Source organism: Chiloscyllium punctatum, chromosome 15 (assembly GCF_047496795.1).
Source record: "Chiloscyllium punctatum isolate Juve2018m chromosome 15, sChiPun1.3, whole genome shotgun sequence".
Lineage (NCBI taxonomy): Eukaryota > Metazoa > Chordata > Chondrichthyes > Orectolobiformes > Hemiscylliidae > Chiloscyllium > Chiloscyllium punctatum.
Window position 1 is genome coordinate 12,934,365 of NC_092753.1, and position 26,460 is coordinate 12,960,824.

The 26,460-nt window shown below is 48.2% G+C and overlaps 1 protein-coding gene across 2 annotated transcripts in view; it reads left to right on the top strand.

The window, feature by feature from the left end:
* Positions 1-26,460, top strand: part of enox1 (ecto-NOX disulfide-thiol exchanger 1) — a 535,519-nt gene that overhangs the window by 443,920 nt on the left and 65,139 nt on the right. The window lies entirely within an intron of this gene.

Sequence of the window (26,460 nt, forward strand, 5' to 3'; positions counted from 1 at the left end):
AGGCCTGTGACCAGTGGAGTGCCACAAAGATTGGTGCTGTGTCCTCTACTTTTTGTCATTTACATAAATGATTTGGATGTGAGCATAAGAGGTATAGTTAGTAAGTTTGCAGATGATACCAAAATTGGAGGTGTAGTGGACAGTGAAGAGGTTTACCTCAGATTACAGGATCTTGATCAGATGGGCCAATGGGCTGAGAAGTGGCAGATGGAGTTTAATTTAGATAAATGCGAGGTGCTGCATTTTGGGAAAGCAAATCTTAGCAGGACTTATACACTTAATGGTAAGGTCCTAGGGAGTGTTGCTGAACAAAGAGACCTTGGGAGTGCAGGTTCCTAGCTCCTTGAAAGTGGAGTCGGAGGTAGATAGGACAGTGAAGAAGGTGTTTGGTATGCTTTCCTTTATTGGTCAGAGTATGGAATACAGGAGTTGGGAGGTCATGTTGTGGCTGTACAGGACGTTGGTTAGGCCACTGTTGGAATATTGCATGCAATTCTGGTCTCCTTCCTATCGGAAAGATGTTGTGAAACTTGAAAGGATTCAAAAAAGATTTACAAGGATGTTGCCAGGGTTGGAGGATTTGAGCTATAGGGAGAGGCTGAACAGGCTGGGGCTGTTTTCCCTGGAGCGTCGGAGGCTGAGGGGCGATGTTATAGAGGTTTACAAAATTATGAGGGGCTTGGATAGGGTAAATAGACAAAGTCTTTTCCCTGGGATCAGGGAGTCCAGAACTAGAGGGCATAGGTTTAGGGTGAGAGGGGAAAGATATAAAAGAGACCTCCGGGGAAACTTTTTGACGCAGAGGGTGGTACGTGTATGGAATGAGCTGCCAGAGGATGTGGTGGAGGCTGGTACAATTGCAATATTTAAGAGGCCTTTGGATGGGTATATGAATAGGAAGGGTTTGGAGGGATATGGGCCGGGTGCTGGCGGGTTGGACTAGATTGGGTTGGGATATCTGGTTGGCATGGACAGGTTGGACCGAAGGGTCTGTTTCCATACTGTACATCTCTATGACTCTATCTCATCTGAAAGATGGCACCTCTGACAGTGCAGCAGCCTTCAGTATTGCACTGGAACATTAGCCTAGAATACAGATTCGAGTCTGTAAAGAAGGTATTGATATTTGACTTCTAAATTGAAGGTGAGAGACGGGCACTAGGTAGAGTATGGCTTTTGTGATTGGAAGCCTGTGACCAGCGGTATACCACAGGGATCAGTGCTGGGGCCCTTGCTGTATGTTTGTTCTGTACGTTAATGACTTGGATGTGATTGTAGAAGATGTAATAACTAAGTTGGCAGATGACGCACAGGTATGTGGTACCATTGATTGTGAGGACAATGGTCTGAGGCTGCATGTTGATGTTGATCAGATAGTAAACTGGGCAGAGCAATAGCAGATGGAGCTTAATCCCAATAAATGTGAAGCGATAGATTTGGGGAATTCTAATGAGGGAAGGATATACACAAAGAATAGTGTGTCTCCAGGAGTACTGAATCAATATTCTGTACATTCCTCACATGACAAGCCCTTCATCCCTGGCATCATTTTTGTATCCTCCTGTGGACCCCATCTAACACCAGCATATCCTTCCTTACAACTTAAAAATACGGAGTAGACCATTTAGGACAGAGATGAGGAGAAACTTCTTCACCCAGAGAGTGGTGGCTGTGTGGAATGCTCTGCCCCAGAGGGCAGTGGAGGCCCAGTCTCTGGATTCATTTAAGAAAGAATTGGATAGAGCTCTTAAAGATAGTGGAGTCAAGGGGTATGGAGATAAGGCTGGAACAGGATACTGATTAGGAATGATCAGCCATGATCATATTGAATGGCGGTGCAGGCTCGAAGGGCAGAATGGCCTACTCCTGCACCTATTGTCTATTGTCTTATATACGGGGTCCAAAACTGCTCACAATCTTCCAAATGGAGGCTGACAAACCCTTATACAGCTTCAGAAGTACATCTCTGCTCTTGTATTCTAACCTTCTTGAAATGAATGCTAACATTGCATTTGCCTTCCTAACTGCCAACTGAACCTGCATGTTGTTCCGGACCAGGCCCGACCCCCCTCAGAACATTTCCAGAAAGTAGCCCAGACCCTAACTTTGCCAGTTGTGTAAAGCAGGTGTAACGTGGATATTCCAGGAGGGATACAGCTGGTCAAACCACTTAGTTTTAAACGAAACAGAATTTATTTACGGCACGGTGGCACAGTGGTTAACACTGCTGCCTCACAGCGCCAGAGACCCGGGTTCAATTCCCTCCTCAGGCGACTGACTGTGTGGAGTTTGCACGTTCTCCCCGTGTCTGCGTGGGTTTCCTCCGGGTGCTCCGGTTTCCTCCCACAGTCCAAAGATGTGCAGGGCAGGTGAATTGGCCATGCTAAATTGTCCGTAGTGTTAGGTAAGGGGCAGATGTAGGGGTATGGGTGGGTACGCTTCGGCGGGTCGGTGTGGACTTGTTGGGCCGAAGGGCCTGTTTCCACACTGTAAGTAATCTAATCTAATCTAATCATTACCGAATGAAACACAGACAAAAGAGAACAGAATACCGAATAACTTAACCTACCCGAAAACCAAACAAATCCTGCCACATTAATGATGCAGTTCCCAAAACTTGCGACAATCCCCCTAAACACCCCTTGGCACAAACTCAAACACAGGGTCTTCCAGGAGAGATGTCAGAGAGAGAGGAGGATCCACACGGACCTGCTCCTTTGGGTCCAGCAGCTTTAAACCTGCCTGACTGCTTTCAGTGAATAGCCAGGCTGCCACAAACCAGACCAAACCAAACCAGAGGGAAGCTGAGTGGGAGAACTGGCCACTCCCCTTTCACTGTTCAAGGGTTATTTTTAAACTTGAAAGCCTTTTCCTGAGGCAGTATCTGTTAGTTGTAATCAAACTGGCCCTAAAACCCATCCAAGCCCAGACTTTTTGGAACCTGTGTTTTAACGACCTCCTGAAAATAAAACCAATGACAACATCGCCTTGTTAAAGAAGCAGTGTTCTTAACAATGTTAACTGGAAATAGTACACTCAACTCCCTTTGTGTTTCAGATTTCCCCATTTAGAAAATAGTCTATGCCTCTGTTCTTCCTGCATAACCTCACACTTTCCCGCATTGTATTCCATTCGCCCCCTTCTTATTCCACTCTGTGCAACTATCCAAGTCCTTCTGCTGCCTCCTCACTTCCTCAATATTACCTGTCCCTCCACCAATCATTGTGTCATCTGCAAACTTAACAACAACACCCTCATTACCATTGTCCAGATCATTAATGCATAATGTGAATATGCCTGGACACTGACCCCTGCGGGACTCCACTAGTCACCAGCTGCCATCCTGAAAAATAACCCTTTACCCCACTGTCTGCCTTCTGCCAGTCAGCCAATCCTCTCTGCTTGCCCCAACACCATGGGCTCTTAGCTTATTTAGCAGCTTCCTGTACAGCATTTTATCAAAAGCCTTCTGGAAATCCAATTCTAATGGATTTGTCAGGCCTGACCTCCCCTTGTCAAAGCCAGGCTGACTCAGCCCTTTTTACCATGCTGTTCCAAGTACTCCGCAATCTCATCCTTAACAATGGACTCTGAATCATATCAGTGACCACAGTCAGGCTCACCAGCTCACACCTTCCTGTCTTCTGCCTCCCTCCCTTCTTAACCAGAGGGATTGCACAAGCCATTTTCCAGTCCTCTTTGACCCTTCCTGACCTCAGTGATTTTTGAAAGATCACCACCAAATACCTTCCACATCTCCTCAGCCAATCTGTGGGAATCCTAGATTTGGGGCTTTCTTAACATCAACGTTGCTAGTGGTGGAACATTTTCAACTGGGGCAATTTGAAAAGGCCAGAATTGAAAGAGTGCGTAGCCTTTAATCAGGGAGTTGTGGAACTGGATATCATAGAGTCATACAGCACAGCAACAGAGACTTCGGTCCAACCAGACCACAATCCCAAACTAAACTCGTCCCACCTCTCTGCGCTTGGCCCATATCCCTCCAAACATTTTTTTATTCATGTATTTATCCAAATGTATTTTAAACAGTATAATTCGCCACCTCCTCTGAAAGTACATTTCACACACGCACCCACTCTGTATAAAAAAGAGTTAGCCCTCGTGTCTTTTTTAAATCTTTGTCCTCTCATCTTAAAATTATGAGGCAAGCATTAGCAGTGGCTGTGTTATGGTTCAAAATGGACCACTGTGTGCGATAAACCCTTCTAGCCCCAAGTGTAACAGCAATTGAGATCTGTGAACAATGCAGACCTGCCATTGAATCTAGGAGTTACTCTGCCTGAATCTGAAACAGAGTTTGTCTTAGAGACACACCAGGGACCCAGGATCACTTGACTCTCTAATGGAATTCAGCAGAGTGCTGCTAATCTTGACCAATTGGGATTGAACATGGTAAAGTTTATTTGCGTTTTCAAATTGCTATTTTAATTCACTGTGACAGCTCTTGTCCAGTGATGCAGAGCAGAAGAGGTTTGTGTTCTTTCAGTCCTGTGACAGTCAAATAGCCAGGTCCCACTCGTCCCCAACTGGACCCCATTATCAGCTTCACAGCCAGCACTGATGTTAAGACTCAGCCTGTTTTGTCCCTCCACGTTATCAGTCATGTTTCTCCCACAGCCACCAGTGTGAGGTGCTTTCTCAATTGGCCATCGATGCTGCTTGATCACCCATTTGGACAAGCCTTCCTTGGATATTGAGTCCATGTGACACAGTCCATTGGTCCACAAGAGCTCTGAAATAAAGGAGCTTTGTTGGGGAAACAGTGCGGTCTGAGACTTCAACTTGTCACAAGCCATGGTGCCATTTGTCAATGACACAATCTATCAGGGACAAGGAACGCTTCTTGTGATGGCAATGTCAACTAGCTGTCAGGATTTTAACCAGCATTACCTACAGTATTAACCACAGGAGAAAACCTTCATGTGTCAGCCATCTTTCCAGGGCTGTGATCTTGTTTGAGGTGTGTTGCTGGACATGTCTAGTCAATCATGAATAAAAAGGTAAAGTCATCATGGTCCTAGCAGTTCACAGGGTGACTCCTTCATTAGAGAGAGAGAGAGAGAGAGACAGAACTGGTGGGGGTTTAACCAGAGGGTCACCATGCCAGAGGTTAAGAAGGCGAATCTGTCACGGTAACTTCAGCCAGTGCAGGAATTGAATTAGAATTAGCTTTATTGTCACATGTACTTGCATCAGTACAGTGAAACGTTTACAAGTCATCACTTACAAGGTACCCCAGGTACAGGTTCTTAAGTACAAGTTCTTAGCAAAGAAAGTTAGAAAAGAAATTAAAGCCCAGCAATAAATTTGAAAAATAGAGAAATGAGAGTTCAGAATAACACTTCTTCCAACCCAGACCGTGCCAGGCTTCACGTTGAGGCCAGGAATTTGAGTCCACACTGAGGCCGGGAGTCTGAGTCCACACTGAGGCTGGGAGTTTGAGTCCACACTGAGGCCAGGAGTCCCGGTCCACACTGAGGCCAGGAGTTCGAGTCCACACTGAGGCTGGGAGTCCCAGTCCACACTGAGGCTGGGAGTCTGCGTCCACGCTGAGGCCGGGAGTCTGAGTCTACACTGAGGCCGGGAGTCTGAGTCCACGCTGAGGCCGGGAGTCTGAGTCCACGCTGAGGCCGGGAGTTTGAGTCCACACTGAGGCCGGGAGTTTGAGTCCACACTGAGGCCGGGAGTTCGAGTCCACACTGAGACACGGAGTCTGAGTCCACACTGAGGCCAGGAGTCTCGGTCCACACTGAGGCTGGGAGTCCCAGTCCACACTGAGGCCGGGAGTTTGAGTCCACACTGAGGCTGGGAGTCCCAGTCCACACTGAGGCTGGGAGTTTGAGTCCACACTGAGGCCGGGAGTTTGAGTTCACACTGAGGCTGGGAGTCCCAGTCCACGCTGAGGCTGGGAGTCTGAGTCCACACTGAGGCCGGGAGTTTGAGTCCACACTGAGGCCGGGTGTCTGAGTCCACACTGAGGCCGGGTGTCTGAGTCCACGCTGAGGCCGGGAGTCTGAGTCCACACTGAGGCCGGGTGTCTGAGTCCACACTGAGGCCGGGAGTTTGAGTCCACGCTGAGGCCGGGAGTTTGAGTCCACACTGAGGCCTGGAGTCTGAATCCACACTGAGACACGGAGTTTGAGTCCACGCTGAGGCCTGGAGTCTGAGTCCACGCTGAGGCCTGGAGTCTGAGTCCACACTGAGGCCGGGTGTTTGAGTCCACACTGAGGCCGGGAGTTTGAGTCCACGCTGAGGCCGGGTGTCTGAGTCCACGCTGAGGCCTGGAGTCTGAGTCCACACTGAGGCCTGGAGTCTGAGTCCACACTATTGCCATTACTCACTGTTACAAATCAGCCATCCAGCTAACTGACCCCACAACCAAAAGCCGGGGCAACTGTTTAACAAGAATCATTGGATACAGACTGGGGCTGCAGCAGTCACTCACTGTCCCTTATACAAAGCACCCCATACTAACAATAAGCGTTGCGTAGTCCCTGTGTATCCCCATCCTATTTAATTTCACCCAAAGATTATGCGATAAAGTTACTCTTCCAAGGATACTGCAGACAAGCTGGCTCTGAGTGGTTGCTGTGTTCAGGCCTGGCAGCTGGTTGGATGCTGTGTTGGTTACACAGTCATGGAGTGAAGTAGCACGGAAAGTGGTCTGTTTTATGAAACTCTTAAGGATTTGCTTGATCCTAATTTGTCCCTTTTCAGAATACAATGGATTGAAAGAGTGGCTCTGAGCAATGATTTGCCCATAGCCCCACATCTCCAGTCGAATATCCGTGGCTTCACTTGGTGCTCCAGTTCCACATTCCCACAACAAGCCTCCAGAGGCAGGAAGCTGACAGCCTCGCAGTTGGAAACCAAAGAAGTGCAGATGCAGGAAATCAGAAAAACCATCGGGAATTTCTGGGAGAACCACAGCAGGTCTGGCAGAGTCTGCAGAGAGGAGGCGTTGTTCAGGGTTCGGGGTCCAGTGACCCTCCTTCAGATCTGAATGATGGCCAAATGATGTTCCCCAGTTTGCCAACCGATCCCTTCATTTTCTCTCCGATCTGAATTTGGATCAAGGGGATGTGCTATAGAGGGCTGCAAGTAGGATGGGCCACTGGATAAGGGAGCAGCTCTTGTCCTGGAGGGCTGTGTCCAAGGGTGATGAAAGGTAATAACTGTAGTCTCCCAGATATCTTTACAGGCAGGGACGGGTGCTAACGGACTGGAGAATTGTCATTGTCCCACCCAATAAAAGGGCAGGGGGAAGGGCCCAGCAGCTATAGCACAGAAGGAGAAAGCATATGACATGGAGGCCAAAAGTAGCAGCCTTTATAAGGAGAGGTTGCTGGGTGTTATTTAGGGGCGGAGCATGTCAAACTAATCTGACTGAGACTTTTTTTTCACAAAGATAGCAGAGAGGGTGGATGAGGGCAATGAGTGGTGTGAACAGACTTTGGAAAGGAATTTGCGTGAGTGTCATACAACAGGCTTGTTGGCAAAGCAACAGCCCACGGCCAGTCGTAGCAGGCATATGAATGGAGGAGGGCAGTCACGGGGCTCTCCGAGGGTAGGAATGTGATGCCCAATGCTTTCACTGATTGATATCAAGGGCTTGGAGTTGGGCGTGCAGGGCGCAAGTCTAGAATTCCCGACTGGAATGACTGGGAACTGTGAAGAGGGTAGCAGTCGATCCCAAGAGGATACTGGTTCCAGGAACAGGCGGGCAGGTGGCTGATGGAATTTAAAGCAGAGAATTGAGTCATCTCGGTCGGAAGAATGAATGAGGACAGGCAACAGAAAAAGACAGGGTGGAATTCTGCCCGTGCAGATGCCCAGTGGGCGAGATGTGCCCAGTGACTGATGGTAGGGTGCAGGACAGGTTCAGAGAGTGGTTCAGAAGATGTATGGGATTTATAAATAGAGTCTGTGAGTACAAAGCAAGTTATTAGAAGCAGATAATTAAAACAAAAAACTGCGGATACTGGAGAAAAAAACAAATTGCCGGAGAAACTCGGCGGGTCTGGCAGCGTCAGCGGAGAGAAAGCAGAGTCAAATATTTGGAGTCCGGTGACTCTTCATGCACTCTGCAGCCCCGGCAGAGGTGGTGGCACAGTGGGTATACAGTCGGGAGGGAGGGAGGTGCCCTGGGAGTCCTCAGCTGTGTTTCCTCAGGCCAGCTTTCAGAGAGTGATACAGCACCCTTCCTGTGCTTACACAGCAGAAGCAGGGGAATGTCATTCAGCCCACTGACCCTGTTCTACCAATCACCAAAATCATGGCCAATCTCATTGTTGCTTTAGGTTCAGATTCCTGCTAGCCCTCCTCAAATTAACTCCCCTTTGGTGATCATAACAACTCAGAATCACAGAGCTGCTACACTGCAGAAGAGGCCGTTCAGCCCATCTGAGCATGTTAACTCAGTGCCAATCTCATGCATTCCGCAGCCCCGGAATAGATAGGTTCCCCCCCCCCCCCCACTCCCATCCCTGTAAAAATGCTATCCCTTACTCCCAATTCCTCTGCCTTCACAGTATCTGCTCCCAGGAGGAGCAATTCCACTCCAGGACATCCCTGGTGGCCTCCTTTTTCAAAGACCGCAATTTCCCCTCCCGCGTAGTCAGTGATGCACTCCGGCGCATCTCCTCCAATTCCTGAACCTCCGCCCTTGAACCCCACCCTTCCAACCGCAACAAGGACAGAACCCTCCTGGTCCTCACCTTCCACCCCACTAATCTCCAGATGCAACGTATCATCCTCCGCCATTTTGCCACCTACAGTCAGACCCCCCCCCACCCACCAGAGATGTGTTTCCCTCTCCACCCCATCAGCATTCTGCTGAGACCACTCTCTCCGCAACTCCCTTGTTAGGTATGCGCCCCACCCCCAACCCATTCTCCACTGCCGACAGCTTCCATTGCCACCATAAGAGGTTTAAAACCTGTGCCCATTCCACCCACCATCACCTCCGTCCAAGATCCCCAGAAGATCCTTCCATATCCGGCAGAGATGTTCTTGCATATCCAGACACCTCACCTACTGTGTCCATAGCCCCTGATGTGGTCTCCTCTACGACGCCAATTTGCGGAACGTTTCAGAGAACATCGCTGGGATTCACACATACCAACCAACCTGGCCGCCCTGTGGCCAACCATTCCCTCTCCCACTCTGCTAAGGGCGTGCAAGTCCTGGGCCTCCTCCACTGCCGAATGCTAGCCACCCAATGTCTTGAGGAAGAACACCTGATCTTCTGCCTTGGGAGTGTCCAAGCACACGGCAACGATGTTCTTCATCTCCACTCCCCCCACCTCATCCCAGATCTAACCCTTCCACTTGGCACCGCCCTCTTGACCTGCCCATCTTCCTTCCTCCCTATCCACTCCATCCTCCCCTCTGACCTATTATCATTACTTCCCACGCACACCTACCTCTCGCTTTCCCAGCTACCTCACCCCCCCACCCTCCTATTTATCTCTCAGTCCCCATTCCCCCCCCACACATTCCTGACGAAGGGTTATGCCTGAAACATTGACTCTCCTGCTCCTCAGATGCTGCCTGACCTGCTCTGCTTTTCCAGTACTACACTTTTTGACTCCATATTTAGCTCATCCAGTTTTGTAAGCATTTTCACGTGGGCTTAAGCAGCATGGTCATCCTTTGTAAGGACAGAAGCAAAATACTGATTGATTTGATTTGATTTGTTATTGTCACATGTACCTTGGTGCGGTGAAGCATTTTGTTCTGCGTGCGGTATAGGCAGATCGTACCATACAAAGTGCATTGTGGGTAATAGAACAGAATGAGGAATACAACATTATGGCTGCACAGAAGGTGCACTTTTTGTACAATGTTGAATCTGAAATTTGAGAGTTCCTTTCTAAAAGCGGGGAAGAAGCTGGTCTTGAATCTGTTGGTACGTGAGTTTAAGCTTTTGTATCTTGTGCCTGATGGAAGAGGTTGGATGAGATAATCACCGGGGTGGGAGGGGTCTTTAATACTGTTGCCCACCTTCCCGAGGTGGTGAGAAGTCTAGACAGAGTCAATGGATGGAAGGTTGGCTTGTGTGATGGACTGGGCCGGGTTCACAACTCTCTGTAGTTTCTTACGGTCCTGGGCAGAGCAGTTGCCGTACCAAGTGTTCCAAGTTGGAATACTTAGGTCTCTCAGCCCTAGCCTCAGCCTGTAATCTCAGGGAGGTCTGGTGGTTTCAGAAGTAACTGACAGACTGCAAGTGTGTGTTTTCAAGGAGACGAAGCCCACACAATCTCTTAGCACCAAAGCTCCGAATAAATCTGAAAATGAAAAGTTTTCACCGATAGCCTTTGTATCTTTCATTGGAGAACTCTCATTCTTGAACTCTCATTTGCATCTGATTCCTCGTTTCTCGCTAGTCATTATGAAGACCACAGGAGGAATTCATCCATCTGTAAAATCTTATGTTGCCATGGGAATTACTATGGCAACCTAACATTTTAAGCCACCCAAGCGATGATTTGTAACAGCAATCTAAATTTACATTTTGTTCGCGTCCCTTTAATTGACAGTTCCAACGTATGATTTTGACAGTGTGTTGACTCTCAGCCTTTAAATCGTTATTAGCAGAGAGCAAAAGACGATAATGTGATTATTTGTGTACGTACTGTTGGCTTTTATTAAGTACACTGTGATGGGAGGAAGATCGGAGGGTTGGGGGGAGTGGGTGTGTGTGATTGATAGGTGGAGCAAAGGGAAAGACTCCCTCTTCTATGGGTTTCCGTTCACACAGGGACAACAGCGAGTCACATTGGGGCATCAGTGCTGCCTCAGAATGCCTAGACATGATCCTTACTCGTGGGAGTTACAAATCCTCTTCCCGTCCAAATTGCCAAAACAGACCCTTCATTGCTTGTGCCGTCAACCTGTCTCATTAACTGCAGATTCACAGATTATTGCCTTTTTCAACGCTCGCTCCCCAGCCTTGTCGTTAGATTGTCCTAGGCAGAGCAGAGGCAGTGGGACACACAAATCAAAAATGCGAAATGAACCATCAGCAACGTAGAGGAGATGAGGTGTCAGCCCGGCCTCAAAGCTGAACATCCTGATCCCGCTGGAGGATCCCAATCCAACCGGGAATAGATACCCATTACAAATTCTGTAGGGTTAGCCAGTTAATGACAGGAGTGACTACTCACTATCCAATCAAGGGCTTTGGTTTTGAACAGAGGGAGGGGAATCAGGTGCAGGACCTCGTCCAGCGCCAATGGAGCCCATAATCTGGTCCATGCAGTTCAGGGAAAGATAGGGCACTTCCAAGATGGAGATACCCACTCACCACTTTTACAATCTACGGCTATAAAGGTGGGCATGGCTGCCAAGACCACCTCCATCAGTGGCATAAGTGGGGGTGGCAGGGAGATGAGATTGTTACAAGCAAATGAATTGATGTAGCCACCTCTTATGCCCTCAGCATTACTCCAAGGCAGTGTCCATCGCTGGCCAAGACCACCATTAGTTGGAGGGTGGCATGATGGTTCAGTGGTTAGCACTGCTGCCTCACAGTGCCAGGGACCCGGGTTCGATTCCAGCCTCAGGCGACTGTCAGGGTGGCGTTTGCACATTTTCCCAGCGTCTGTGTGGGTTTCCTCCGGGTGCTCCGGTCACAGAATCAGTCTCACTTTGGAGCATATTGCAAGCAATTGCTCAGAGATACAGGGTTGTCTTTCCCTTGGGATTGAAAGCCACATGTATGAGTATGTTGTGTGTATGTGTGTGTGAGAGAGGGAAAGAGAGAGAGTGTGAGTGAGTGTGTTATGTGTGAGAGTATGTATCTGTGAGAGAGTGTGTTTGTATACAGACTGTGCAGGTCAGGTGAATTAGCCGTGCTGAATTGTCCACAGTATTAGGTGCATTAGTCAGAGGGAGATGGGTCTGGGTGGGTTTCTCTTCAGAGGGTCGGTGTGGACTGGTTGGGCCGAAGGGCCTGTTTCCACACTATAGGGAATCTAATAGTTACTCACTGAGTGGCTCGTCAGACTATTTCAGAGGGCAGTAAAAGTCATCCACATTTACTGTGGGTCTAGGCCAGACCAGGTTAAGGATGGCAGATTTCCTTCCCTAAAGGATTTAGAGAACCAGATGGGGCTTATTTTTCAAAAATCAATGGTAACTATCGCTGAGACTAAGTTTCAATTCTAAATTCAGATATTTTCTAATCAACCAGTTCAGCGATGTTATGACACACCTTGGGAGCAGGTGGGATTTGAACCTGAGGCTCTAGATCCAGAGGTAGGGACACTATCATTGGCCCACATGAGCCTCCCCCCCCCCGCCCCCAACATCCCCGCAATTGTCGAGTTAAATTCCATCAGCCGCCAGAGCTTGAAGCCATGTTCCCAGAGCACTACTCTGGGCATTTTGATTGTTAGACCAGAAAGAATGTCATCTCCTGAATCTATCAAATCATTTCAAAGTATCGTCGCTGTTGCATTCTGGGAAGTATGGCGGCCATTGTATAAGCCAGCAATAACAGAGAGATAAACCAACAGATCCTCTCTGTTATTTTGGAGATTCTCTTCTTCCAAACAGCACTTTTAGATCTTTCACGCCCACCTGAGAGTGTAATCAGGACATTGACTTTGCACCTCATTGGAATGACGGCTCCTCTTGCAGTACAGCCTTCCCTCAGACGGGCATCAGGTCATCAGGTTTGATCTGGCTTCCATGTCTCTGCAGGAAAACAGAGAAGTTTTAGTTTGGACGCTAGAGCTATTACTCATTCCAAATGCTGAGTATGTTCTCTGGTAATCACCGAGAACACGAATTATACTTTTAAAGGGATAAATTACTGCACACCCTCAACCAATTTGAGAATGATAACACATAGAATTATTTTCGAATCCATTCAAGCTCAACAATTCAGACTGATGTAACTGAGGCACAGTATTATAACCTGGAAAAGGACAGCAGAGGTATCTGAGATTTGGAGAGGCTTAGATCAGGCTTGGATTTGTAGAAACCTTCATTAAGAGCTAAAAGCTAGTTTGTATTGTTGGTATTATTGTGAGGTATATAAAGAATACAAAAAGGAAACAGTGGATTCAAGTTTTAGTATCTGACTATTGAGATATAGTCCCTGAGCCAGCTTGGGTGGGGATCAGTGTCTGATAGCATTGGCTACAGAATCAGTCCCACTTTGGAGCATATTGCAAGCAATTGCTCAGAGATACAGGGTTGTCTTTCCCCTGGGATTGAAAGCCATACGTATGAGTGTATTGTGTGTATGTGTGTGAGAGAGAGAGTGAGTGTGTTATGTGTGAGAGTGTGTACCTGTGAGAGAGTGTTTGTATGCAGGTTGTTCTGGTATAACACGCGTTTTGTTAACACAAGTTGGCTATGATGTGATTGACGAATTGTAGATGCTTTTTGGATAATACAAACTTTCAATGGAATGGGTATAATGATATTTCTATAGCGATCTTCTACAGGACAACTTTCTCTGGTGTGGGGTCACAGAGGGACGCAACTGTCGCGTTATAGCAGAACAACATGTGTGTGTATGTGTGAGAATGTTTGAGTTCGTATCTGTGAGAGTGTGTGGGAGAATGAGCATGTTTGTATCTGTGAGAGTGTGTTTGTATCTGTAAGTGTGTGTAAGAGAGTAAGCGTGTTGTATCTGTGAGAGTGTATGGATGAGAGAGGGTTTATATCTGTGAGACTGTGTTTATATCTGTGAGAGTGTGTGTGAGAGAGTGAGTGTGTTTGTGTCTGTGAGAGTGTGTTTGTGTGATAGAGTGTATGTTTGTACATGTGAGTGTATGAGAGAGTTAGTGACAGAGTGTATGTACATGTGAGTGTATGAGAGAGCTAGTGACAGAGTGTATGTACATGTGGGTGTGTGAGAGTGTGGGTATGTTTGTATGTTAGTGTGTATACGGCACGTGTGTTGTTGACCTCAGAATCCTCTTTTTAAATCAGAGAGAGACACCTTCAGATGACCAGTTAGAAGCCATGAATGGTTAACAGCTGGCCTGAGAGATCTCTGTTATTGGTCCGGGTCTCTCAGCTACCTTTGTCTGCAGTTTTGATGAGGCCAACTCTGTTATACTCCTCTGTGCTGATTTCACAGAGAGGAACTCTAACTAAAGCCAGCAACAACTGACGAGGATAGCAACAGGAAAATCGCAAGTTTATTTGGTAATTGGGCGAGGCTTGTAGCTTTTGATCATTCCGGTTCAATCCAGACAGTTAATCACAGGGCGAGAGATCAGATTAAAAACCCTGCTGTAAACCATCGCACTGTAGCCCCTCAACTAGACAGAACTCTTTGTACAGTGCACAATTGTGCCCTTTTACTTTGTCATATCTTGTTGGTCAATTATACAGAGCACTTCCAGCTCTGGATAATGTAACTGTTTTATTCCATTGCCCTGGTTCAGCTGCTATGTGAATGAGTGATGCGTGTAATGTCCCATGGCATCCAATTGCCTCTCTATCTGTTTAACTTTCCAGAAGTAGGCTTTCTTGATATTCTGGACTTCAACAGCATCTCTTTGTGCGAGACGTGCTTTTGACAAACTCCTCAGTGATAGCCTGAGGCAAGGATGACCGTGGGCTTGTAGTTCTGTCAATCCCAAAATCCTCTTGTCCCAGGGTAACTCTGCCCCAGAGTCAGGCTTGACCTTTACAGATCACAGAATTGCCCTCCCTCCCAGTTTCCATTGCACTGATCAGTTTTCATATGCCAACAACATTTTCTCCACCATTTATCGTGTTGGCATCCCTGAGTATTCTTCAGTTGGGATTGAATCTCGAGGAACATCTAAGCTGAATTTACCAAGAGGATTTGAATTGGTTTTGGGACTCCGAAGACTGTCAAGAAAGACCTGAACTTTCGATGAGATCCTAACCCTCTGCTGTCTTGTATAAACTGTCGCATAAATCCCATCTCAATCCCAGAATCCCTTCGGTGTGGAAAGAGACCATTTGGCCCATCAGGTTCGCACCAACCCTCCAAACAGCATCCCAACTGGACCCATCCCGCTATCCCTATAATACTGCAATTCCCATAGATAACCCACCTAACCCACACATCCTTGGACACCAATGGGCAATTTTGCATGGCAAATACAATCTTACCTGCACATTTTTGGAGTGTGGGAGGAAATCCACTCAGACACAGGGAGATTGTGCAAACTCCAAACAGACAGTCGCCCGAGGCTGGAATTGAACTCAGGTCCCTGGCGCTGTGAGGTAACATTGTGAACCACTGAGCCACCGTGCTGCCACACCCAATCCCCACCCCGCCCATCCCAACCTACCCACCATATGTAAAGTCATAAATAAATGTCTGAAAGACCTTACAACCATGATATAAATGTTCACTGGCTCTTTTCTTCACTCCTTATTTCATTCTGTCCTCCCTCCTTGATGTCTGTGGTATTGTGGTAAGATACTGCACTAGTCATCCTAAGGTCCAGGCTAATGCTGAAGGCATGTGGGTTCAAATGATCCCACCGGTAGAATTTCAGTAATGTTAATAAATCTGGAATCGAAAGCTAGCTCAGTGATGGTAAAACTATCACTGATTGTCGGAGGGAAAACCCATATGACTCACTAATGTTCTTTAAAATTAGAATTAGAATTAGAATCCCTACAGTGTGGAAACAGGCCCTTCGGCCCAACAAGTCTACACTGACCCTCCAAGGAGTAATCCACCCAGACCCATTCCCCTACATTTACCCCTGACTTGCACCTAACCTACACACCTGGGCAATTTAGCATGGCCAATTCACCTGACCTGCACATCTTTGGACTGTGGGAGGAAACCGGAGCACCCGGAGGAAACCCACGCAGACACGGGGAGAATGTGCAAACTCCGCACAGACAGTCACCCGAGGCTGGAATCGAACCTGGGTCGCTAGCGCTGTGAGGCAGCAATGTTCACCACTGAGCCATTGTACTGCCCCTTTTAGGGAAAGAAATCTGCCATCTTCACCTGGTCCGGCCTACATGGGATTCCAGCCCCCCCCAGCAATGTGGCAGACTCCTCACTGCCCTCTGAAATGCCACTCAGTTCAAGGGCAGTTAAGGATGGGCCAAGTGTCCCAAAAACACTCTCAAAAAAAGTAAATAACATGCAGATTTGTTTTATTTCAAGAAAAAGTTGGATCCGTTGTTGGTAACTGCACAAAGAGTATCTACAAACATTACTCATTTGTAATACGAGTATCTGCTATTGGAGTCTGTTGAGGTGAGAGATCGCGCTGGGAGATAGTTCCTGGCAGCAATGCGATATTAGTTCAGCACTGAGCTGTTACAAGGCCCATCCACTTCAACACAGGAGAGGCTGATTGAACAGGGCGACAATCAGTGTTTTAACTTCATTGGTTTTAATAAATTCCTCTTAGGTCACTATGTGTGAAAAAGAATACCAGAATCTGTTTTCAAAACCGTGTCAAGTGAATGAACACCCGGCGCCAATAGTCTGTTTTACAAATTGTAGTTTATCATTAAACTGGCTAACATCTGCCCTCACTGTAATTACACCTTGTATTACTAATCACTTGGACATTCAAGTCATTAGGTACAGCTATAATTGCAGCAACAAGAAATCGTGAGAGTTTTAGCTGGTTGCCAAGGTAACTACCTCATCACAGGGCTTTGAGTTACAGTCTAATGCCATCCTCTGATACCCCGGAGCAATGTTTGCCACCTGTCTATGCACTGCCATAACTCCCAAAGGCTTCTTAAATATCCACCAATGAACACCAACTGCAGCGTGTTCTAACTACAAGATGCACTACAGTAGCTAAAATAGGCTCCTTAAGCATTCACTCCCTCCACCCCCACCAACGCTCAGTAGCAACAGTGTCTAACATTTACATTAACTCACTAAGACTCCTTAGACAATACCTTCCAAACCCACGCCCACTTCCATCTTGAAGGACAAAGGCAGTATGGTGTGCCCTGTTATAGGAAGGCTGTTATTAAGCTGGAGAGGCATCAGAAGAGATTTATCAGGATGTTGCTGGGATTGGAGCGTTTGAGTTATCAGGAGAGGCTGGATAGGCTAGGACATTTCTCACTGGAGTGTACGAGGTTGAGGGGTGACCTTCCAGCGGTTTATAAAGTCATGAGAGGCACAGTTGAGGTGAATGAGAAGGGTCTTTTCCCTAGGGTGGGGCATTTCAAAACTAGGGTGGGAGGAGAACGATTTAAAAAAGACACAAAGGTTTTTTTTTTACACAGAGAGTGGTTCATGTGTGGAGTAAACTTCCAGAGGAAGTGGTGGATGTGGGCACAGTAACACATTTAAAAGACATTTGGATAAGTACATGAATAGGAAAGGGTTGGAGGGGTATGGGCCAAGCACAGGGAGGTAGGACTAGTTTAGATTGGGGTAACGGTCAACATGGACTGGTTGAACCAAAGGGTTTGTTTCCATGTATATGACTCTACGGTAGCAGATACACGGGCACATCACCCCCTGCAAGTTCGACGCCAACCCACGCACCATCCTGACTTGGTAATATATCGCTGTTCCTTCACTGTTTCTATGCCAGAATCCTGGAATTCCCTCCCTAAGGGCATTGTGAATATACTTACAGCACATGGACTGCAGCAGTTCAAGAAGGCAGCTCACCACCACCTTCTCAAGGGGCAACTAGGGACGGGCAATGAATACTGGCCCAGCCAGTGACACCCACATCCCATGGCTTAAGCTTTCAACCTCGCCTGGGGAGGGGGGGTTGTTGATTCTCATACTCTACACAGCGCAGATACTCATTCCTGAGGAAGGGCTTATGCCTGAAACGTCGATTCTCCAGCTCCTCGGATGCTGCCTGGCCTACTGTGTTTTTCCAGCACCACGTTTTTCAACTCTGGTACTCCAGCATCTGCAGTCCTCACTTTCTCCACAGCGCAGATACTGCAGGCTATTTTTACTTCACTGAATACTGCAGTGTTAAGACAGATTTTGTTAGTCTGTCAGAATCTTTCAATGTTAGATCTGATGCTGCAGAGTTGGTGCAGTGAAAGTCAAAAAGAGGTAAAATAACCTTGGGATAGCATTGACCACTCAGGTGTGTATTTGGATGACTTTGGCAGAGTGAAAGTGAGGGCATCTCTAGATATATCTGGGAGCAGAGTGTAGCAAGATCAAAATAAAAGACTTATTACACTTGGAGCTCCATCTCACGGTCACACCCCAAAATCTCACGGTTGAATGTGGGTGTGACGCGACATTGATTTGGAATTAATCACTTGAATCTAATTAATCACATTTTTTTTGAAGGACTGGCCAAATCCTGGCTGGGGGAATGTGCTGACAGAGTGAGACACTCTGGAAAACAGGTTAAAATCAAACTGATTGAAAAACAGCCATTTTCACAGCAGGTCAACGTTTCCCCTAAATGACCAGTTGGCGCAGCAAAACCATGAGATGGGCATGGTGACGGCACTGGGCAGTGAACCTCATGGGGGGAGCTATGGCCTGGCAGGAACCACTGGCATCCCTCGGTGCTCTGCCCCTACCCTGGATTGCCCCTTTCATGTCATCCTCTGCCCTGCACACGAGTGGGCATCTATTTCGAAGGACCAGCCTCAAGAAGTGGGCCTCAGGTACAATCACCATTCCTCTCGCAGGGAGATGGTGGCACAGTGGTAATGTAAGCAGGGCTAGATGAACAGAGCTGAAAATGTGTTGCTGGAAAAGCGCAGCGGGTCAGGCAGCATCCAAGGAGCAGGAGAAACGATGTTTCGGGCATAAGCCCTTCTTCAGGAATGAGGAAAGTGTGTCTATCAGGCTAAGATAAAAGGTAGGGAGGAGGGACTTGGGGGAGGGGCGTTGGAAATGTGATAGGTGGAAGGAGGTCAAGGTGAGGGTGATAGGCCGGACTGGGGGTGGGGGCGGAGAGGTCAGGAAGAAGATTGCAGGTTAGGAAGGCGGTGCTGAGTTCGAGGGATTTGACTGAGACAAGGTGGGGGGAGGGGAAATGAGGAAACTGGAGAAATCGGAGTTCATCCCTTGTGGTTGGAGGGTTCCCAGGTGGAAGATGAGGCGCTCTTCCTCCAACCGTCGTGTTGCCATGGTCTGGCGATGGAGGAGTCCAAGGACCTGCATGTCCTTGGTGGAGTGGGAGGGGGAGTTGATGTGTTGAGCTACGGGGTGGTTGGGTTGGTTGGTCCAGAGGTGTTCTCTGAAACGTTCCGCAAGTAGGCGGCCTGTCTCCCCAATATAGAGGAGGCCACATCGGGTGCAGCGGATGCAGTAAATGATGTGTGTGGAGGTGCAGGTGAATTTGTGGCGGATATGGAGGGATCCCTTGGGGCCTTGGAGGGAAGTCAGGGGGGAGGTGTGAGCGCAAGTTTTGCATTTCTTGCGGTTGCAGGGGAAGGTGCCGGGAGTGGAGGTTGGGTTGGTGGGGGGTGTGGACCTGACGAGGGAGTCACGGAGGGAGTGGTCTTTTCGGAACGCTGATAGGGGAGGGAAGGGAAATATATCCCTGGTGGTGGGGTCCGTTGGAGGTGGCGGAAGATACGCTGTACATGGAGGTTGGTGGGGTGGATGATGAGGACCAGTGGGGTTCTGTCCTGGTTGTGATTGGAGGGGCGGGGCTCAAGGGTGGAGGAGCGGGAAGTGGAGGAGATGCGTTGGAGAGCATAGTCAACCACGTCTGAGAGGAAATTGCGGTCCTTGAAGAAGGAGGCCATCTGGGTGGTACGATTTTGGAACTGGTCCTCCTGGGAGCAGATGCGGCGGAGACGAAGGAATTGGGAATATGGGATGGCGTTTTTACAGGGGGCAGGGTGGGAGGAGGTGTAGTCTAGGTAGCTGTTGGAGTCGGTCGGTTTATAGTAAATGTCCGTGTTGATTTGGTCGCCCGAGATAGAAATGGAAAGGTCTAGGAAGGGGAGGGAGGAGTCTGAGACGGTCCAGGTGAATTTGAGGTCAGGGTGGAAAGTGTTGGTAAAGTGGATGAACTGTTCAACCTCCTCGTGGGAGCACGAGGTAGCACGACGAAAGGTGGGGGGTGGTGCCAATGTAGCTGTGGAAGATGGACTGTTCCACATATCTGACGAAGTGGTAGGCATAGCTGGGGCCCATGTGGGTGCCCATGGCTACTCCTTTGGTTTGGAGGAAGTGGGAGGATTGGAAAGAGAAGTTGTTCAGAGTGAGGACCAGTTCAGTCAGTCGAAGGAGGGTGTCGGTGGAAGGGTACTGGTTGGTACGGCGGGAAAGGAAGAAGCAGAGGGCTTTGAGTCCTTCGTGATGGGGGATGGAGGTGTACAGGGACTGGATGTCCATGGTGAAGATAAGGCGTTGGGGACCGGGGAAGCGAAAATCATGGAGGAGGTGGAGGGTGTGGGTGGTGTCCCGAACGTAGGTGGGGAGTTCTTGGACTAAGGGGGACAGGACTGTGTCGAGGTATGCAGAGATGAGTCCGGTGGAGCAGGAGCAGGCTGAGACAATGGGTCGGCCGGGGCAGTCAGGTTTGTGGGTTTTGGGCAGGAGGTAGAAACGGGTGGTGCGGGGTTGTGGGACTATGAGGTTGGAGGCGGTGGATGGGAGATCCCCTGAGGTGATGAGGTTATGGATGGTCTGGGAGATGATGGTTTGGTGGTGGGAGGTGGGGTCATGGTCAAGGGGGCAGTAGGAGGAGGTGTCCGCGAGCTGGCGTTTAGATGTCCAGAGACCAGGCCAAATGTTCTGGGGTCATGGGTTCAAAGCTCACACATGATAATTGGATGTTGAATAAATTTGAAACCAAACATCTGAAATAATGGTGTGTAACCATGGATGTAACAAACCCATGTGGTTCACTAATGCCCTTTGGAAAAGGAAATCTGCCATCCTTACCTGGTTTATATGTGACTCCAGACCTGCAGCAATGCTGTTGACTCTGAGCAACTTTGAACATAGAATCCCTACAGTGTGGAAGCAGGCTGCTCGGCCCATCGAGTTTACACCAATCCTCTGAAGAGTGTCCCATCCAGACTCTTAACCCCCTCCCTGTGACTCTGCAATTCCCATGGCCAATCCACCTAACCTAAACACCCCTGAACACTACGGGCAATTTAGCATGGGCAATTTAGCATGGCCAATTCACCTGACCCGCACATCTTTGGATTGTGGGAGGAAACCGGAGCACCCGGAGGAAACCCACGCAGACACGGGGAGTATGTGCAAACTCCACACAGGCAGTCGCCCGAGGCTGGAATTGAACCCGGGACCCTGGTGCTGTGAGGCAACAGTGCTAACCACTGAGCCACCGTGCTACCCCTTCATGGCTATTCGGGATGGGCAATAAATGTTGGCCTAGTCGGTGATCCTCCCATGGACATGAATTAAATTTTTTCAGAAGGTCACGATTTGAAAGGTGTAAAGATGTCTCCCTTGACCTTCCTAATTTACCGTCAATGGAGGCCCTTTAGTCTCACTTAAAGTCCTGAGTTCACTGCCCCAGAAATTCGTTCAGCCATAAACCCAACACCATGGAGTACTGTATGTACCTAACAGGGCAACCTGATTAGACAGTGTGTTAGCTCAGGGGATGTTGGATTGGGTGATGGTTCATGCAGGAGGGGGGTGGGGCAGTGTTGCCTTAAAGACAGTCAGTGCCGGATGGAGGGACTGGGAAGGAGGGTCACTGACAGAGGTCATTCGCCCTCGCTATGCCTCTGACCTGCTGCTCCCTCCCTACCCATGCCCTTTGACCTGGGTCCCCCCAAGATCCCTGGACTCTGAGGGCTGGTCTTTCAGCTGCCACCACCGCCTCTTCAATGGCGCTGCCGAGCCTGAGTGCCGCTGGCCTTGAAAAGTGAAAGGTGATAGATAAATGCACCTCATTTCTTACAATCTAACCCTCATCCTCACCTCTAAAAGAAGATGTACCCTTGAATCTCAATTGAGCTGGGCTATCAATCAAAATCTTATGAAGTAGAGCTGAATAGCCTACTAATGGTCCTAAGGCCTTTTCCCTGATTGCCCTTTAGGAAGGATCAGAATTACATTAACTTGCTCCGAGCAGGCAGCAAGAACTCCCAGCTGAGGTACAGAAATGTTCAGTAGCATCGGGACTGTAATTTTCTTAAGCCCTCTGTCAAAATTAGGGATGAGAACAGCCTCATTTCACGAATAGCAGATGAGATTCTAGATGCGGAGTGCTGCTACCATAAAGAAAGACACCATTGTGAAGCTTCTTGTCATCAGGACAAATGCAAGAATGCCAAATTTCAAACGACCACAACAATTTATGCTACTTGAGGAAAGAGTGACAAGTCAACTCCGATTGCCCGAGGTGTTGCCAAGGAGAGACACTGTAGGCTACCCAGGCTCTCCGGTAATACAACAAAACTGTCCCACTTGCTGGAAACTTTTCATTCTTGCATCTGGGTCCTGATGGATGTAGAGGTTCGGCGACATGCTTCTCTTTGTAGCAGTTTGGAGCTCTGGCCCCTCTAGGACTGAGAACACTACTCCCTCCACCATAGGGAGAAGAATGTTCATTCTGACCCAGGGAGCCTCCAGAACCAGATCACAGGCCCGGATGTCAAGAGGACATCCAGTCACAGTGATGGACTTCCCATGTATAGGGTGGGGCGATAAATGGGCAGAAGGATCCCAGATGTTCAACAGAACCCTCCTGCAGATACGCTGACAACTTGGCACAGCGACAAGGCACCCCAGAAATCAGTGGCTTCTCGATATTAAAGATACCAAGAGATATAAATACACTGGGAGAACAGCAGTGACATCGATGATCAGCCATCATCTCGTCAAACCTGAAACCAGCTTGAGGAACTGAATGGCTGACTATAGCCGCTATCTCCTCCCCTTCCTCCTAAATTGCTTTCAGGAAAGGAACTGGGTCTTGATTGAGACAGAGACAGAGCGAAACTTTTGATAAAAACGAACAGTGCAGCAGAGTTCAACTTGAACATGACAGAAATTTGTAGTGGAATTCAAGTTGAATGCAATGCGATTGTAAAATATTTAATTTTTGCAATAAACATTCCAGGATTGACATGCAGCCCAAGGGCAAAATATTTCAGATTGGAAATCGCCAAATGTCAATAGAAGTAAACTTTACTCCGTGCATCTGTGTGTGTTCCGCTCTGAGTCGCCTCGAGACATTTTCAATATTATTGATCTTCGCAATGTTTATTCTTTGTCAGCAATGTAGCCTGAAGGGCTGTGTAATCTCCAGCCCCTCGGTGCACTGTACGTGAAAACAACCTATTGAGTGACATTTACTTTGCGGATACCTTGCAGCAGCCTTTCGTCGGTCAAGGTAATTAAGGGTGCAGTGGTAGTGTCCATATCTCTGAGCTAGGAGGCCTGGGTTCGAGTCCAAAGGAGCCATAACACATCTGATTTTTAAAAGAAATATGTAGCACTGGCGACTATTTCGGCTGTTATGAGGTAGATGGACTTGGTCATGCTGAGGGACAGTGTAAACTGCAGGTACACCTCAAAGGTTACCAGAAGGTTATGTGGAGGACAATACACATGACGTGGACCGGCAAGATTTAAGAAGATTTGTCCATTCCGTTGGAGTGGCAGTTGTGAGACCTTATACGAACCACTTGTTATGGTCATTTGGAGCTATTTCTACAACTGACCTCGATGGCCCAGCTGCTTTCATAATGTAACACGTTTTTTCCGTCCATCTGCTTTTGTACATCTGCTTGTGATTTGGCTGTCCATGAACATTTCCCTCAAACTATCTGATATGTTGCGTGTGCGACGTGAGCCTTGGCATTTGATGCACTGGCTAACCTGTTCTGTTTGGGTAATCACTCCAGAGGACTTAAGGCCGGGGTTCTTCCTTAAAGCACCTGTTTCTGTTCCACCATATAAACTCCCATATAAAGACTGTCATTCTGCAAAGCTGTCGCCATGGCAATCAGGCCTTATGTTCCATTGCCTTCTGCTTCGTTTTCTAGTCTTTAATTAGACCGTTTAGCCCCATGGAGCCTGCTTCGCCTCTCAATGAGATCATGGCCCAACTCCACATTCCTGCCTTTGGCCCATATCCCCTATTCCCTTTTGCTGAACATAATGTATCTATCTCAGATTTGAAGCTAACAATTAATGCAACGTCCACCAATGTCGATGGAAGAGACCTCCAAACATCTCCCACCCTTTGTGTGTAGAAGTGCTTCCCAACATCCCTCCTGAACAGTCTGGCCATAATCTGTTATAGAATGATAAACTGCCTACAATGTGAAAGCAGGCCATTCGGCCCATCAAGTCAACACTGATCCTCCGAAGAGCATCCCACTCAGACCCGACACTTAGACCCTAATTCTAGAATCCCTAACCAGTGGAAACAGCTTATTTACTGTGTCTTTTCCTGTTGATATCTTGAGAACTTTGATCATGTCACCCCTTAACCTTTTAAATTCTAGAGAAAGCAGGCCTAGTTTTTACTTATCTCTCCTTGTAGCTTAACTCCTGAAGTCCAGGTGTCATTCTTGGGTGGGTTGCGCTTCGGCAATGTAGGTTTAAACATCGTATTCCCTCCAAGGCCAATACATCCTTCCTGAGGTGTGGTGCCCAGATCTGCTCACAACACTCCCATTGAGTCAGTTGGGAACTGGTGAGGGCGGGTGGATGGAGATATGGCAAACCAATGAAGCTGCTCTAAGCGAGAGTCCCTCCCTGTCATGTGGGATCTCCAAAATGTCACCTCCAGTGTTTCACTCAGCAGTGTTTGAGGGGGGAGGGCTGGAGCAGCCTTGTCACACAGTAGGGTTCCTGCTGGTAGTGCCCATCCACTCCACAATCTGTCTACACATGTTTCATACCATCCAGCTCAGCCATTAGCTGCCCTCATTCTGAATCGGAAGACTTCCCATTCACTGCATCAAGGGTTTACCTTGACTTGAGCTACCACTCAATTTATTCATCTGGCTGAGATTGCCAGCGCCTGAGAGCCAAGTCTGAAAGATGCGCTGTCATTGACCTTGTGGGGATGTGCCCTTGAAGGTGTTAGTCCTCAGGGGGAGGGCTGAGCAAGGAATGGGGCGTGGACAATGGTTCTGGGCACCAGTCCTTTCGGGGCAATAAATCGCCCTTGGTGTTAGTGCAGCTTTGAATAATACCTGAACGCTCTGGGTTAAACTAGGAGATTACACAATCAACGCTATATTCTGTGGAATTTCGAATATTAAGTTTAAGAGGATTGAGTTTGTTTTATTCACTCACAGGACATTGACGTCACTGGCTGCCCAGTATTTATTGCCCGTCCCTAGTTGCCCCTTGAGAAGGTGGTGATGAGTTACCTTCTTGAACCGCTGTGGGTTGACCCACAATGCCATGTGGGAGGGAATTCCAGGATTCTGACCCAGCAACAGGAACGATGATATATTTCCAAGTCAGGATGGTGAGTGGCTTGGAGGGGAACTTGTGGGGGGTGGTGTTCCCTTGCATCTGCTGCCCTTATCCTTCTAGATGGAAGTGTTGTGGGTTTGGAAGGTGCTGTCTAAGGTGCCTTGGTAAACCTCTGCAGTGCATCTTGTAGACGGTACACACTGCTGCTACTGAGCATCGGTGGTGGAAAGGAGTGGGTGTTTGTGGATCTGGTGCCAATCAAGCGGCTGCTTTGTCCTGGATGGTGTCAAGCTTCTTGAGTGTTGTTGGAGCTGCCCCCATCCAGGCAAGTGGGGAGTATTCCATCTTAGTCCTGGCTTGTGCCTTGTAGATGGTGGACAGGCTTTGGGGTGTCAGGAGGTGAGTTTCTCACTGCAGTATTCAGAACCTCTGACCTACTCTTGTGTTTATGTGGTGAATCCAGTTCAGTTTCTGGTCAATGGTAACCTCCAGGGTGTTGACATTAGGGGATTCAGTGATGGTAATGCCATTGAATGTCAAGGGGCAGTGGTTAGATTACCTCTTATAGAAGATGGTCGTAGCCTGGCATTATGTGCTGTGAATGTTACATGCTAGCTGTCAGCCCAAGCCTGGATATTGTCCAGATCTTGTTGCATTTGAACATGGTCTGCTTCAGTATCTGAGGAGTCGCGAATGGTGCTGAACATTAAAATCTTGTTTGTCAATGATTAGATTAGATTACATTACAGTGTGGAAACAGGCCCTTCGGCCCAACAAGTCCACACCGACCCACCGAAGCGCAACCCACCCATACCCCTACATTTACCCCTTACCTAACACTACGGGCAATTTAGCATGGCCAATTCACCTGACCTGCACATCTTTGGACTGTGGGAGGGAACTGGAGCACCCGGAGGAAACCCACGCAGACACGGGGAGAATGTGCAAACTCCACACAGTCAGTCACCTGAGGCGGGAATTGAACCCGGGTCTCTGGCGCTGTGAGGCAGCAGTGCTAACCACTGTGCCACCGTGCCGCCCAGAGATCACACAGAGATTATGATGCTAAGGGGAATTAAGGTTAAATAAAGAAAGAAAAGTCTCTTGGGTGATGTATCCAGCACTGG